The sequence below is a fragment of the Aegilops tauschii genome, chromosome 7 (genome assembly GCF_002575655.3).
Source record: "Aegilops tauschii subsp. strangulata cultivar AL8/78 chromosome 7, Aet v6.0, whole genome shotgun sequence".
In the NCBI taxonomy this organism is placed as follows: domain Eukaryota; kingdom Viridiplantae; phylum Streptophyta; class Magnoliopsida; order Poales; family Poaceae; genus Aegilops; species Aegilops tauschii.
Genome location: NC_053041.3, coordinates 571,083,378 through 571,094,191, shown reverse-complemented (window position 1 = coordinate 571,094,191; position 10,814 = coordinate 571,083,378). Strand labels below are relative to the sequence as shown.

At 44.3% G+C, this 10,814-nt stretch overlaps 1 long non-coding RNA gene across 1 annotated transcript; it reads right to left on the bottom strand.

Moving 5' to 3' along the window:
* Window positions 1-751: 751 nt before the first annotated feature.
* On the bottom strand, window positions 752-10,452 carry LOC123494741 (uncharacterized). Its single transcript, XR_006666445.2, has 3 exons — window positions 10,318-10,452; window positions 9,778-9,851; window positions 752-817 (listed from the first exon to the last, which is right to left on the bottom strand). It is a non-coding gene; the product is annotated as an uncharacterized lncRNA (long non-coding RNA).
* Between the last annotated feature and the right edge of the window lie 362 nt (window positions 10,453-10,814).

Below are 10,814 nucleotides of genomic sequence, written 5' to 3'. Positions count from 1 at the left end.
GGTTTCAACCCCATGTATAAACACACAGGTTTTCTTTCTTTGTTATGTCTACGTGTACAGATCGTGTTCAAAATAGATGCAACCATACCAGACTTCCGTGACCTAAAACGCCTCATATTAGTGTACAAAGGATCGTGTACAAAGGATGCCAGACTTCCGTGACCTAAAATGCCAGACTTCTGTTATGTCTACTTTTAACAGTCACTGAAACAGTACAACATAGTTGCATCAATCAACATATCACAAATTCTTTGGCGGCGATATTTGAGGTTCAGAGCAGTCCTTGAGAGTAGTTTTGACTGGATTCCAAATTGATTTGGAATTAACAACCTGGATCACATGCCCGCGACAGCGCATTAGTAATGAAACAATTCTCGGATTAGTAATGAAACAATTCTCGGAAACAATCAGCAAAGTAGAATTATGTCCCTCCAAACTTGTCAGAATAGCACAACCGCATATGAATCAATTAACACAGCAATGGGAAGATAAAGAATTATTGTGAACAGCAAAGAATAGGTAAGTTCGCATGAAAATATGTTACCTTTCTAGATTCTAAACCTGTACAATAGCAAGCTGCGCTTGTGATCTTCGACGGCCTTCATCAGCCTGCAGGAAGATGAACATGACATCTTAGCATCTTGGATTCTTAACTTGTATCCAGCAGAGTCAGTTCACAAAAAATGCAAAGTAGCAAAGTCTGACAGGTTTGGAGGGACATAATGAAACCTCACGCCCACCAAATATGTTACCTTTCTAGATTCTAAACCTGTACAATAGCAAGCTGCGCTTGTGATCTTCGACGGCCTTCATCTGCCTGCAGGAAGATGAACATGACATCTTAGCATCTTGGATTCTTAACATGTATCCAGCAGAGTCAGTTCAGAAAAAATGCAAAGTAGCAAAGTCTGTTCGACATGTCTTTCTATTTTCATATATATAGCAAGACTCATAAATCTGTAACATCTTGCCCTTATGGACTGAATCTGTTGGACATGTCTTTTTTTAGTAGTTACATATGGGGACTCCACACAGCAAGCCAGCGGAACAGACAACTTCATCACATGTACCTGCAGGTATATGTTCACATATAAATTGTGCTACACAAGTCAAACATATATATGTTCAACTATATATGTGTTGCAGGCCCGATGGAGGGGACAAGTGTTGACGACTCTAACGAAGTGATTATACCCGTAGCCGATGATGTTGACAAAATTTACCCACGTAGTCCAGGTATAAGGTTTATTTTTATCCTTTTTAGTTGAAAAATCATACCTAACAGACTTGGGCACACCCGATTCTAATGTATCAACATCTTTACTTCTAGGAGTCCATATTACTCCCTCCGAACGGATGATACTTGAGACCGATGGTGATAGCACATATGATACTCCAGGTATATATCAACCTCCTTGTATATGTTGAGCTACATATTTGGGTATGCATGTCAAACAGCATCACAGGAGATGTTGCAGGCCCGATGGAGGGGCCAAATGGTGACGACTCTATACAAGGAGTTATACCTGGAGCCGACGATGTTCACAAGAATTACCCAAGTAGTCCAGGTACTAAGGCTGTGCATATATACTGAGATTGCTTTTATGCTTTTTATTATGTGATAAATCAAACCTAACAGACTTGGGCAGAACCGATTCTAATAGATCAAGCGTGTTACTTGTAGGAGTCCATATTACTCACTCGGACATGACGATACTTGAACAGGCCGATTGTGAAATGACATATGTTCATCAACCTTCCCATCTGATTTCGGGTACGTATTATGTTGTATAAAGGTTAAGACCATCCTACAACTTTGCCTTGTTTCTGCGATGATATTATATATACTGAGATTGATTTTATGCTTTTTATGTGATAAATCAAACCTAACAGACTTGGGCAGAACCGATTCTAATAGATCAAGCGTGTGACTTGTAGGAGTCCATATTACTCACTCGGCCAGGACGATACTTGAACAGGCCGATTGTGAAAGGACATATGTTCATCAACCTTCCCATCTGATTTCGGGTAAGTATTATGTTGTAGAAAGGTTAAGACCATGTGCCTACAACTTTGCCTTGTTTTCGGTTCAATATATTGTTATGTTAACATGATGCAGACAACCCTTCAATCTCATTCCTATATAATGTAGATTCGTTGCCAGCTCTCAGTTATCTGACAAAATAACTAGCTAGCATGCAACGTGACAGTTGGCAAGAGAGGCCGCATAATGTTCCACGCCATCCTCACAGTGATATCACTAATGCAGATCAACCATCCTCTGTGGACCTTGACGAAAAAAGAGAGTTGATAAAAGCTCGGAGGCGAGCTGCTTATAGAAAGAAAAAAGAGGGGGCTACCGTCAAGCAACAAGAGGAAAATCTGTCTGCCCTTACGATATCAGGTAAGAATGCTTTATGGGAAGGCACTGCGATGATATTATATATACTCCCTCCATTCCAGAATATAATTTTAATATCATTTCACATGCAGATATGCTGAATGTGGGTGGGTTACCTCTCGGTGATATCACTAATGTGTGTCAAACAACCACGGTGGACCTTGACGATAAAAAAGAGCAAATAAAGTCTCGGAGAAGAGCTGCTTATCGAAAGAAAAAAGAGGAGGCAGCCAGCAAGCAAAAAGATGAAAATCTGACTGCCCTTTCGATATCAGGTAAGGATGTTTATGTTTCAGCAATATGATGACCGTATGTATACTTTCTTAGTGAATAATGTAGGCGACATATGTTTCCTCACCCCAACCCCACGAATAATTGACCAAGAATAGAGAATAAAAATAATTGACCAATAGTTGACCACTGTGTTAACATACAATTCCTGATCATTTTGCTATACATCATTGTTCAACCTGACCGTGCATATATATAAAGTAAGCGTTTGTGTAGTACATGAAATATTCTTGAACAATGAAGACCCTAAACCCTACGTGCAGATATGCAAAATGTTCCCCTGCTACCTCTCGGTGATATCACTAATGGGTGTCAACCATTCTCGGTGGACCTTGATGAGAAAAAAGAGCAAATAAAGGCTCGGAGGAGAGCTGCTTATCGAAAGAAAAAAGAGGAGGCAGCCAGCAAGCAACTAGATGAAAAACAGCCTGATAAGGAACACAAGGGTGACTTAACAGACGAGCAAACTGAGCAGAGAAACGCGCGGAGGCGAGCAAGTTATCGGAAAAAAGTGGGGGACGGAACAATCGATCTTCAAGAAAAAAATCAGAAGTTGCAAGAATGGCGCGTGCAACACCCTATAACCATGACTGAGGATGAAAGGGGGGAGTCAAGTGCAAAGAGAAAGGCAAAGTATGCTGCAAAGAAATACATGCCATGTGCTGAATCGATCGCAATGCCATGTCCAGATCTAAGTAGCACATTGTCCAACCCTCACACACATTGTCCGACTCTCACACTTTCAGCCCTCACGCAACAATTCGACAGTGAACAAATAGATCATGCTCCTACGGTCAATGCGGCCCCCACATACATTCGCAACACCGAAACCGATGGTACATATCCTATCAACCATCATCTTTCATCATGTAATAATTCATGAGATATAAATAATGATGTATAGTGTTGTAGGTGCATACCTAAGCAGAACCTTCGGTGATGGTGCTGTAGATGGCGACCTGATCGAAGGTACAATAGCGGATAATGGAGTGGACGGGCAGAGTCATGAGTCCAGAGCAGCGCCTGGGAGGAGAGAGCGAGCTTGCAAGGGTGGTGTGGTGGCAAAGAAGCGTCAACAGAAAATTGTGAAGCAAAAAAAATGTACGCACGTAGCGGATGGTGAAAGGAATGTTCTACGCGATCGACGTAATGAAAAGTTTGCAGGTAGGGTGATGACCCCAACCGTCAGGTCCATCTCCATTCCGAAAATGAGCTCAACTGGACAACCTACCGTAGTGGAAGCACATGGTGCCTCGACCTGATCTAGCACGCCGGAGTACACGATCAGAAGTGAAGGTAAAACTCCCATCCTTACTCTCCTTGCGTCCCTTGAGACTGAACCCTCATTTATTGGTTTCGCACCTGAGCAGACGACATGGACGCTTACCTTAGTCATCTCATGATTGATAATGTCAACCCTGATAGCCTCTTTGACGACGAGTATTACCTGTTTGCTGGTGAAGGTATGTACACCCACTTGAGCAACATGCACCCGTTTGAAATATCACACTAATTATAAAAATTGTTTGCAGGCTCAGATCCTGATGACATGGAGCACGACGAATTGGAAGACTCAAGACACAATACCTATGTCGACCATGATCCATTGGACTATGTCTACTCAAACCTCCCAGGCCACACACACATCCTGAAGCACGCTACAAATTGTGATCACTGCAAGGCCAAGAAGTTTGTGTCTGAGGCCCCGGGATTCTGCTGTCGCAGTGTGCAGATCCAGCTGAAGCAATCGGAGCCCGTCCCAGAGCTAATGAGGCTTTGGTCTAGCATGGATTCGGACTCAAGGCATTTTCGGGATAACATACGATTCTTCAACGGCCACTTCTCCTTCACAACCCTCGGCGTCAGCCTTGATGAAAGCTACACAAACATGAAGTCTGGGGTGTACACGTTCCGGGCGCACGACACCATCTACCACAACGTTCATTCCTTCGGGCCAACATCACGTCCAGATCATCTACAGTTGTACTTCTACGACGACGATCCAGGCCTAACCCATCGCAAGGCTGCCACCGAGCAATTAGACCAGGATGTCGTCAAAAAGTTAGTGGACATACTCAGGGAAAACCTGTACTCCCAGCAGTTTAGGAGTTTGGGTGCGCACAGGGACAACCTCGACGATTACAGGATAGACCTCAACACTGACCAGAGACTAGACCAACGGAAGTATAATAGACCTCTGTCATCGGAGGTCGCTGCAATTTGGGTGGAGGGCACTGACCTAGCAAAGAGGTTCGATCGTAGGATTACACTTTGCGGGAATGACAACCAGAGGCACAGTATACATGTGACGGCTGGCTCGTATGACCCTCTCTCTTACCCACTCTTCTACCCAAGGGGGGAGCTCGGTTGGCACCCGAAACTTCCTAAACGTGATGTCCCTTGGCCGGTTGTGCAACAACCAAGAGGTAGAGGTGATGATGATGATGATGAGGATGCAGGTAAGCCTTATGCATATTCTGTCGTTTAGATGAATTGTATACTTCTCATATGAATCCTAATGTCTGTGTTACTCATCCATGTGCAGAGGGGAATAGCAGGTTATGCGTCTCGGTGAGAGACTACTACTGTTACATGCTCCAGACACGACCTGGGATATTCAATCCCATACTCTGTGGAGCACGATTGCTCCAGCAATGGGGGGTGGACATGTACATCAAGATTGAGAGTTGTAGGTTGAAATGGTACAGGAAGAACCAAACAAAGATCCGTGCCGACCTGTATAAAGGAGTTGTTGATGCAATTACATCCGGGGAGACCCGGGCAAGCGCTGTTGGAGTAAGGATAGTGCTACCTGGAACGTACCCAGGTGGCGACCGCGACATGAAGCGGAGGCATATGGATGCCATGGCAATTGTCCATACTTACGGGAAGCCTGACATCTTCTTGACCATGACCTGCAACCCTAACTGGGAAGAGATAACGAATGAGTTGTTTCCTGGTCAGACAGCGCAAGACTGACCTGATCTTGTGGCTCGTGTGTTCCATGGCAAGCTAGAGGCTATGAAAGAGATGTTGTTCAAGAAGAATATCCTGGGTGTTGTTGTTGCACATGTATACGTAGTCGAGTTCCAAAAGAGGGGCCTCCCCCACGCACACTTTTTGTTGATCATGGATTCTGCCTATAAGCTTGTCGTTCCAGAGCAGTACGACCGACTCATTTCTGCCGAGCTCCCAGACAAGCAAAAGTATCCTGAACTCCACGCCTTGGTGGTGAAACATATGATGCATGGACCATGCGGTGCTCTCAAGCCCAAAAATGTTTGCATGCAACAGAACGAGTGCAAGTGCAGATACCCGCGGTCATTCAATGAAAACACGGCACAGGGCAAGGACTCATACCCTGTTTATCGTCGTCGAGATAATGGTCGGCAGGCTAAGGTCCGGGGTAAAATGTTGGACAACAGATGGGTTGTGCCGAATAACCCTTACCTGCTGCAGATGTTCAATTGCCACATAAACGTTGAGGTTTGCTCCAGCATAAAGGTCGTCAAATACCTTTACAAGTACATATACAAGGGCCATGATAGGGCTTCTTTCAGCATCGACCAGCCTGATGCTGATGGTAACATTGATGAGATCAAACGATACGTAGACGCGAGGTGGGTTACTCCTCCAGAGGCGATGTGGAGGATATTTGGCTTCCCCTTGTGTGCCAATGACCCGTCTGTCCTACAGTTGCCTCTTCATCTCCCGAATATGCACAGGGTGGCATTCAATGAGCAAGCTGACTTGACCGACGTAGTCGCCTCTGAGAAAGCTTCCAAATCCATGTTGACAGAGTATTTCAAAGCTAACCAAAACCACCCGTGGGCTAGGAATATATTGTACAAGGATTTTCCTGGAAGGTTTACATGGCAGAAGGGTAAGAAGTATTGGAAAGAGCGGGTGGAGCGTTATCAGATAGGTCGAATTGTGTCTGCCAATCCTGCCGAGGGGGAGCGATACTATCTGCGTGTGCTGCTAAACCATGTTGCTGGCAAGACATCCTATGAGGACCTGCTCACCGTGGACGGTAGGCTATGCGGGAGCTTTAGAGAGGCTGCCGAAAGGTTGGGACTCATCGAGGCAGATAACACGCTCGACGACTGTCTTACCGAGGCAGAGCAGTGGGCGATGCCATGTTCGCTCAGGAGGCTCTTCGCAACAATTTTGGTGCACTGTGAGCCAGGCGACGTGCGTGGTTTATGGGATAGGCACCTCGAGCCTATGTCTGATGACTATCGGCGATCACACACGTGCCCGATTGAGGTGGAACAGATGGTGTTGCTTGACATTAGGGGTATGTTGCAGTCCATGGGCAAAGACATAGCTGATTTCTCTCTTCCATGCATTAACGATGCATTCGACCCAACCGAGGGAGAGGCCAGAGAAGTGATCGAGGAATCCAACGTCGATTTTGACATCAACGACACTAAATTGGCTTCGTCGCTAAACTTGGAGCAGAGGGTTGCATACGACGAGATACTAGCTTCTGTTGAACGCGCTGATGGGGGTGTGTTCTTTGTTGATGGACCGGGAGGTACAGGGAAGACCTTCCTGTACAGGGCGCTGCTCGCCAAGGTTCGAAGCGAGGGAAACATCGCTATCGCTACCGCGACGTCAGGCGTCGCCGCTTCTATCATGCCTGGAGGCAGGACTGCCCACTCGAGGTTCAAGATCCCATTGAGCTGCGACGATGGCGCCTCATGTACCTTCACGAAACAGAGTGGTACCGCCAAGCTACTGAGGATGGCCTCATTGATACTATGGGACGAGGCCACCGTGACTAAGCGACAGGCGGTCGAGGCACTTGACAACAGCATGCGCGACATCATGGGAAGACGGGACCGACTCTTTGGAGGAAAAACTGTTGTGTTTGGCGGGGACTTCAGGCAGGTGCTTCGGGTCGTCAGGAGGGGGTCCCGGGGTCAGATAATCGATGCAACCCTTCGAAGTTCACACCTCTGGAAGGGTATGCGCCAGCTAAGGCTCGTCACCAACATGAGGGCTCATAATGACACCTGGTTTGCGGATTACTTGCTAAGGGTAGGCAATGGCACTGAGGAAGTTGACGATCAAGGAAACATACGACTCCCTGAAGATATTTGTGTGCCGTCTACAGGCGAGGGTGATGACCTGGAGAAGCTGATTGACCATGTGTTTCCCAGACTAGATGACAACATGTCCGATCCGAATTACATGACTTCACGCGCAATCCTCTCCACCACGAACGACAACGTCGACAAGATAAACATACGCATGGTAGAGCGTTTTCGGGGAGAAGAAGTAATCTACCATAGCTTTGACAGTGCAGAAGACGAACCGTATGGCTACCACGCTCCCGAGTTCCTAAATGGATTGACTCCCAACGGTCTGCCTCCGCATGCACTCAAACTGAAGCTCAACTGCCCCGTCATACTTCTGAGGAACATTGATCCGGCTAATGGTCTGTGTAACGGGACGAGGCTTGTGGTGCGAGGTTTCGAGAGGAACGCCATCGACGCAGAAATCGTGATCGGACAACACGCAGGTAGGAGGGTATTCCTTCCTCGAATACCCCTATGCCCGTCTGACAACGACATGTTTCCATTCAAGTTCAAGAGGAAGCAATTTCCTGTAAGGCTTAGCTTTGCTATGACGATTAACAAGGCTCAAGGCCAGACGATTCTGATTGTTGGCGTGTACCTACCTAATCCTGTGTTCTCTCATGGTCAACTCTATGTCGCACTGTCTCGAGCCACCGCAAAGAGAAACATAAAGATCCTCATTGAGAAGGAGAAGGAGAAGGAGAATGCCAAGAAGCAAAGTGGTAAACCTAAGAAGCGAAAAAGACCTGCCTTGTCCTTACAAACCTCGATGAAGAACATCGTCTATAAGGAAGTCCTTACAGGCTGAAGTCCGCTCTTAAGAAGCTGGCGGGTTTTGAATAAGATAAAGGATTTACTCTTTTGCTACAGACAATTTGGTGCTCTTCCGCGTTCTTGTACAAATATTTATCTTTCGATGTTAGCAACTGATTATGTTTATTCAACAAGTCAAATATTAATAATATTGCCTCGGATTTGTGACTTTGCAAGTTGCCAATTTTTCCTGTATGTGACATTATTTCTCCTTTTGCCGGATTGCATGTATATTATTCTTTTGTTGTTTTGTAATCAATCATCTACTCCATCTAAACTAGGCTTTGTTTTCCTACATAAGTATTGCACACTGCCTGGGTCACTCCGTTGTTGTAAAATTCACTGGACTGTTCTACATTAGAGAAATATTTATGATGCGGCCCCAAAGCAGGCTCAGTCAATGTTATTTATTTTTGTCCTGTATAGTCTCTTATTTGCCCCTTATTTGAATTTTATAATCCTGGCTTTTCAATACATATCTAAACAGACATGATGTGTTTCTAACTACTTAGTTGCAGGTTTGGCACAAGTAAACGGATGGATGCGTGTTGACATCTTCATGATCTCACAAATATTTCCAGTAGTATTATTTTCCTTTCATTGTGCCATATTCTGTCAGTTGCTTTTCCTATTGCGTGTATCTTGCAGATAAATAAGAGTTTTAATAAATTGTTGGAACCTGGACAGTACCACAATTTATAACCACCTATTATTCTGCCACGAAATGTCCATTTTATAGCTTATCAGGTGCGCTTCTTTCTGTTCGTGCCTTCAAAATATCAAACCAGAGGACATCTACTAATATATTTTTGTAGCTCTGTTGCTTCCGATGGTACATGAGCTATCACTGTGGTTCATCTACTACTATATTTTTGTAGCTCTGTTTTCATGTGAACATTGTATACATGGCATGTACTATGAAAGAACAATATGTACATGTCGGTATATTTTTTTCTATGTCACATGCATCTGATCCTATCGTTCTCCCTATATGTCGTCCAAACACATCTATATGAACCTATATGTCGTAAAAGTGCATATGTACTTCTCAGTTCTTATAGAGAACGAAAACTGGGTGGCACGCATTATCAGAGTTGTGTATAATCATTTAGGGAAATGTCAAAAAGTAAAAATCCCGTGAATTGGGAATACAGAAATTCAAGTAGGTAGGAAGTAATGACATACCAAATGATAAAGAATAGCACCACTGCAGCTACAAAATCGCAATCGGGTGCTCAAAGCTCTGAACTCAATTCACCCTGAAAAACATAGTCATCTGAAGTCAGACTGCATGATAGTCGGATGGGACAAAATCAATTGACTGTCTAAAACCTTCCATAGGGGACATACAAATATTTTGCGGTATATAGGTTCCTACTGACAGTTCAAGAAATGCAAACATATAGCACTATTATGTTAAATAGGTCACCCTAAACCATGCTATAGATTAACCATGGTCATGAGCCCAAGCATAATGACTACCCGTACAAAGCAAAAAATAGGACCTTGGAGATATGTAATGTAAAGTAAAAAATAATAATTATCATGCTTTCCTTTTGTTCCCTGAATCGATATTTTTAGAAAGCAAAATGGAAATACAAGGCACACATCGTTAAGAAAGAGATGGTCATATTCTAATATTAACTCCTGCTCATTGTGGACGGAAGGCTATGTGGTAGAGCCAGCAGCCGACCAAAACACCTGTATTAGGAGGGGATTTGTTACCTCGATGTGTTGATAAGGCAATGGATTGGTCATGTCCCACAGGATCACGCAGTGGACGTTGTCATTGACACATTGGGGAATCGGCTCGGGGTGGCCACTTCGTGGAAATCGACGGCGCGGCAGCACATAGAAATGTTCAGAAAGAAGAAAAATGTTATTATCAACAAAATGAAATGTCGAATGAAATATATTCAGAGCTCGAATGAAATCAGCAAAGTAAATAAACCCCTTTTCTTTAGATAATCAAAAAGGTCAGAGTAATGGACCACACATGACAATAACCAGCATAGTTAACTTCTACTATCTCATCTATCCCCAACGTATATATAACAAAACAGTATAGAGAGGTCAGATAGGACTGATATATTAACTTCCACATCAAAGATCTGTGTCAACACACACATCCGATTGACCTTGTCCAAGGCCAAAAGAACAGTAAGAAAATTGGGGAATGACAATATAATTGATTTGAACATGCAGGACATTGTTACGTTCCT